This window comes from Bison bison, unplaced genomic scaffold (genome assembly GCF_000754665.1).
Source record: "Bison bison bison isolate TAMUID 2011002044 unplaced genomic scaffold, Bison_UMD1.0 scf7180017864308, whole genome shotgun sequence".
Taxonomy (NCBI): domain Eukaryota; kingdom Metazoa; phylum Chordata; class Mammalia; order Artiodactyla; family Bovidae; genus Bison; species Bison bison.
The window spans coordinates 157,076-163,075 of NW_011494880.1; the positions used below are offsets into that span (position 1 = coordinate 157,076).

Genomic DNA, 6,000 nt, shown 5'->3' on the forward strand with positions numbered 1-6,000 from the left:
AGGGATTCAACCTGGGTCTCCTGCATTGCAGGCAGATTCTTTACCATTTGGGCTATAGGGAAGTCCTATCCATGTTTTAGTTATTATAAATGGTGCTGCTATGAACATTGGGGTGCACGTATCTTTTGAAACTAGAGTTTTTCATTTTTCAGCTATATACCTAAAGTGGGATTGCTGGATCATGTGGTAGTTTTATATTTGGTATTTAAGTAATTTGCATAATGTTTTTCATAGCAATTGCACCAATTTACATTCCCAGCAACACTGTATGAGGGTTCCCTTTTCTTCGCATTTTCTTTGGCATTTAGTATTTTGATATTTCAGTATTAGTGTATAGAAATATAACAGATTTCTGTGAATTAATCTTGTGTCCTTCAATTTTCCTAAATTAATTTATTTTAATAATGTTTATATCCTGTCATCTGCAAGTGGTGGTGGTTTTACCTCTTCCTTTCCAATTTGGATAATTTTATTCTATTTTTCCTTGTCTGATTGCTATGTATATGAATTCTCATACTGTATTAAACAGGCAGTGAGGGTGGGCATCTTTTCTTTGATTCTGATCAAGTTTTCAATTTTGAGTATTATGTTGACTGTGTTTTTATAATAAATGGCCTTTATTATGTTGAGATATACTCCTTCTATATTCAGTTTGATGAGAGTTTTTTTTTTTAATGAATGGATGTTGGATTATATAAAATACTATTTTGTGCCTATTGAAATGATTATGTGATCTTTGCTGTGTTTCTAATCCCACACTCTTCTGGGAAATAGTTTAATTGGATGAAAGTGAATGTCTTGCCATGGCTTTAGGTAAGAAGTTCTGTTGAGGCTGGATGCACAGTGAAAACAAAGAACTATTAATAGTCTCAGAAATAAAATTAAGGGTTGAATCTTTTTACAGAATTCCAATTATTGAACAATTTCTATAGTTAGGAAAAACTATAAAATTCTAAATCAAATGAAGTTTAAAATTCTGAATATCTACAAAATAATACAGTTGGGTAGACTGGTTATTGTTCTTGTTTCTGCACTCAACATGTGAAAAACAATTACATTCAATAATTTCTCTTTAGTAAAACTTTTGAATTAAAGTAAAAAATTTCACTATATATGCATGTAGTTTTTTATTTAATTTTTAACCAGTATTTTTCCTTTGCAAAACATAATTCTAAGTCAGGTAGACAATCCCTTGAAAGTGAATTTTATATTTTGTCACAAAAGGAGAGGAACTTTATCATAATTCCTCCTACTGGAATAAGCATGAGGAGTTCTATTTATGTGGCAAACAAGCTTGATATCTCAGAAGCAGCTAGTCTCTTTTCTCCTTCCTACCTATGCCAGCAAACTTCTGGCAACAAAACAGAAAACACTTTGTGATGACAAATGCAGCAGTTGCCACACATGTCAGCAGGAACCCAATCACATCCAGAGAGTTTTACTGGAACCAGTTGAGGTCGTGGATAGCTGGTCGCAGGTGATTGACTCCTTTGTGGCACATGACAAACTTGATCCAGAAGACTGCTCTGTCCAAGGGTTTCATAAGCTGATCATGTTGAATGGCTGATAACCTCATGACATTCCCTTTGTAGCTGAAAGAAAATCAAACAGACATCTATTTATAGAATGAGCTCTAATAGATCAAATGTGTGAAATTTTCTTTCAGATGGTAGCAGAGAGAACAACACAGAGTGAAAGAAAAATAGATAATTTTACTCCAAGGTGATTATTGAGACCTTAACTTGTGGGTTAAGATACCTTAAATGCATAGGATTTCAAGTGCCAAAAAATAGAAAGAAAATGGGAGAGGATGAGATTATGTACTCTAAAGAATGGAATGAGTTAAGTCCCAAAGGGGAAAGAAAGGAAAGGAATTCGTAATATATTTGTTCAAAGTTTGAATTTTCTAGTAGAGAATTGTTAATAAATGTGGTAGATATGTTTTAAAATGCAGTCATAATCCAGAGATAGCAGGTAAATCTATGATGAGGTTCAGAGGCCTGTCCAAACAGAGCTGATCTTACATTAGTGAAGTAGTGGCTGAAAGTGTGGAAGTGGATTGACTCGGTTTGATTCCTGACTGGACTCTGACACTTGTTGGCTGCTTTTTTTATTCTTTCTGTTCCTCTGTTTTATTTTTTGTTTTTTAATATAATTTTATTAAATTTTTAAAACCTTTTTATTTTCAAACTACTCATTTTATAATTGGAGGGCCCAATTGCTATATAAATTGGATATGAATAGTACCTTATCTGATCATTTTGAGAATAATGTATTGATTCTTAGAGATATTCCCAGCAGGTAGTATTCTGTCAGAAAATGTTTGCTTATATTGTTGTTGCTTTGGTTCTCGTTCTGAAAGAATCTGGAAAAGACTCAAAATTTCACTTTCAAGCATTGCAGTTACATTTGTTTCTACTGTTGAAATGATGATGGACTGTGTGTGTGTTGAGTGTGTGTGTGTGTGTGTGTGTGTTAGTTGCTTAGTCAGGTCTGACTGTGTGAGACCCCATGGACTGTAGCTGGCCATGCTTCTCAGTCCATGGAATTCTCCAGGCTGGGATATTGGAGAGGACAGCCATTTTCTTCTCCAGGGGATCTTCTTGACACAGGGATGATGGATTAGTAGACCAAAAAGTAGGAAGCATAAAGAAATATGGTTCATGAACTCTAAATCACAAAGTGATATAACATGGCATTGCAGCTATGACAATGGAGGTAACTTCCTCTTTTCTGTCAAAAACATGGGGAGAGCACATGGAGTTTTCCAGAGGACTGCAGTAATCTGGAAACATTTTTTTGTAATACTATAGCAAAAGAATACAATAAAAAAGTTACTTAATATGTGTAAATTCCATATTATTGCCTGGAGAATCCCCGTGGACAGAAGAACCTGGTGGGCTACAGTCCATGGGGTCGCAAAGAGTCCAACACAACTGAAACGTCCTAGCATGCGTGCACAACACTATGTTACTAAATAACATATGCGTTATATCATAGCCTTCAGTATATAGCAGGCAATAAGTCATCTTAATTTTCTGACACCAATGTTGCATTATTAAAATTAAAAAACATATAAATATACTAGAAAGATATACATATAGAAAATCAGCAAATGAAAGATCTTTTTCTTAAGAAAAAGACAATTTGCTTTATATACTGCTTATTTAGGTAAATAGCTGCACTAAAATTAAATAACACAACTTATAAAACACAAATGGACACTGTGCTACTATTATTGACACATTCTCTAAATGCTTCATTTCAAAGACATTATGAAACAATAGAGGGAAGTATACATATTTATGAGTTCAGTTCAGTTCAATCGCTCAGTCATGTCCAGCTCTTTGCAACACCATGAACCATAGCAAGCCAGGCCTCCCTGTCCATCACCAACTCCTGGAGTCCACCCAAACCCATGTCCATTGTGTTGGTGAGGCCATCCAACCATCTCATATTCCATCATCCCCTTCTCCTCCTGCCCTCAATCTTTCCCAGCATCAGGGTCTTTTCAAATGAGTCAGTTCATTGCGTCAGGTGGCCAAAGTATTGTGGTTTCAGCTTCAACATCAGTCCTTCCAATGAACACTCAGGACTGATCTTTAGGATGGACTGGTTGGATCTCCTTTCAGTCCAAGGAACTCTCAAGAGTCTTCTCCAACATCACAGTTCAAAAGCATTCATTCTTCTGCCCTCAGCTTTCTTTATAGTCCAGCTCTCACATCCATACATGACCACCGGAAAAACCATAACCTTGACTAGACGGAACTTTGTTGACAAAGTAATGTCTCTGTTTTTTAATATACTATCTAGGTTGGTCATAACTTTCCTTCCAAAGAGTAAGCATCTCTTAATTTCATGTCTGCAATCACCATCTGCAGTGATTTTGGAGCCCAGAAATATAAAGTCAGCCACTGTTTCCCCACATATATGTCGTATTTGTGATATTAATATAATTGTGTTACTGAAATTCATGTATATCCTGAAGTGATTTGGAAATCAAATATTTTTGCTTTTAGAAAATTTGGCTTTTAGATAGTAATGGCACAACATATCTCTTCCAAATAAGACAAGAACAAACACAAACAAAATAACTCAGAATATACTTATATTTATAAGCAGCATCAACATAGTTGTAATTAAGTTAAAAAGTTCTATTTGTTTACCATTTATGAGTGATGGGTTCAAAGTATTAAAGACTTGCAGATAGAGAACAACCTATTGGTTACTGTATTTAGGGGAACAGAAATAAATGGGTAAGAGGCAAAAACTATTGGGAATAATATAAGTACAAAGTTGTATTGTACAACATTAGGATTATAACCAATATTTGGTTTTGAATGGAAAATTGCCTAAAAATTGTGTAAAAACTTTTATAAAGGGAATATCCAGCATATCCCTTCCAAGTCAACTACATTTAGATTTTATAATTCTTCCAAAGAAGACTAAACTATCACAATCAAAAAACCCAAGAATATACCTACATTTATACATAGTATCTACATGGTTGAAATTGGGTAATTGGAAAGTTCTAGCTGTTTACCATTTATCAGTGATGGAATCAAAATATTGGCATAGTATTTTCTAATATTTCAAAATATTGGAAATCCTGGAAAATATTAAATGTAATGGGGATTTGAGATTGATTATGTCAATGTGGTTTCCTGAAAATAGCCATCTTTTAAGAGTTTAAAACATCTGAGGAGTTCACATGCTGAAAGAAAGTAAAGTGGGCAGACAAACATTCATTAGCATTCATTGTTCCCTACTATAACTTTGTTCTCAATGCTTCTTTATCCTTCTATTACCATTTCAGTGATTCTTTCATTTTAATGATTTTGTTGCTATTGTTGTTCAGTCTGTCAGTCATGTCTGACTATTTGTGACCCCATGGACTGCAGTAGGCCAGGTTTTCCTGTCCTTTACCATCTCCTAGAGTTTGCTCAAACTCATGTCCATTGAGTCAGTGATGCCATTCAATCTCATCTTCTGTCATCCCTTTTAATGATTAGTTCTTTCAAAATTTCTCCACTATCTTTAAACCACTGACAAACCTTTTCCATAAAACCATGAAAAAATATTAATGTGACACTCATAATAGATTATTGGTGACTGTTTTCAAAGCACTGAGCCAAACTTACTTCTCACTGGGCTTCTGTGAAGACTCATGACTGCCTCCCTGGCTTTCAGATGAGGACTTCTCTAGAAAGAATATCTAGTTAAAAAAAACACAAAAAACCAAAACCATACTCATAAAGGATTATTAATGACTTCCTTCAATGCATTGAGCAAATCTCTTGTTGACATTGTTTCCAAGTCCAATTTGACAGCAGCTTCCTTGGCCTTCATGTAAATGTTATGAGGTTGATCTGCAAACAAAGGAAGGCCCACTATAGGGATCCTGTGGTAGATGGTCTCATAAATGCCGTTGCTTCCACCATGAGTTACAAAGGCTTTGGTTTTTGGATGACCTAGGAATTAACGAATTTCAGTAAACTTATTAATTATAACTTTTACAATAAAATGAGAAATGGGCTTTTTTAAGGCACTGAAATGTGAAATGAAGATATCTCCCGCCATATTAATAAACAAGAAATGTCATAGCCATCAGCAATTTCTGGCCTCCAATGTGAATGAGAGCTCCCCAAACTGAGATCCAGTGGATGCTGCCAGCCCCTACAGTGATTGCTGAGGAGTTGGGAGAATGCAAGAAGCAGTCACTTCATGGGAAATAGATGGGGAAACAGTGGAAACAGTGTCAGACTTTATTTTTTGGGCTCCAAAATCACTGCAGATGGTGACTGCAGCCATGAAATTAAAAGACGTTTACTCCTTGGAAGAAAAGTTATGACCAACCTAGACAGCATATTCAAAAGCAGAGACATTACTTTGCCAACAAAGGTCCATCTAGTCAAGGCTATGGTTTTTCCTGTGGTCATGTATGGATGTGAGAGTTGGACTGCAAAGAAGGCTGAGCACCGAAGAATTGATGCTTTTGAA

At 35.3% G+C, this 6,000-nt stretch overlaps 1 pseudogene; it reads right to left on the reverse strand.

The window, feature by feature from the left end:
* Positions 1-1,312: 1,312 nt before the first annotated feature.
* LOC104997423 overlaps positions 1,313-6,000 on the reverse strand; it is a 6,714-nt pseudogene continuing 2,026 nt past the window's right edge.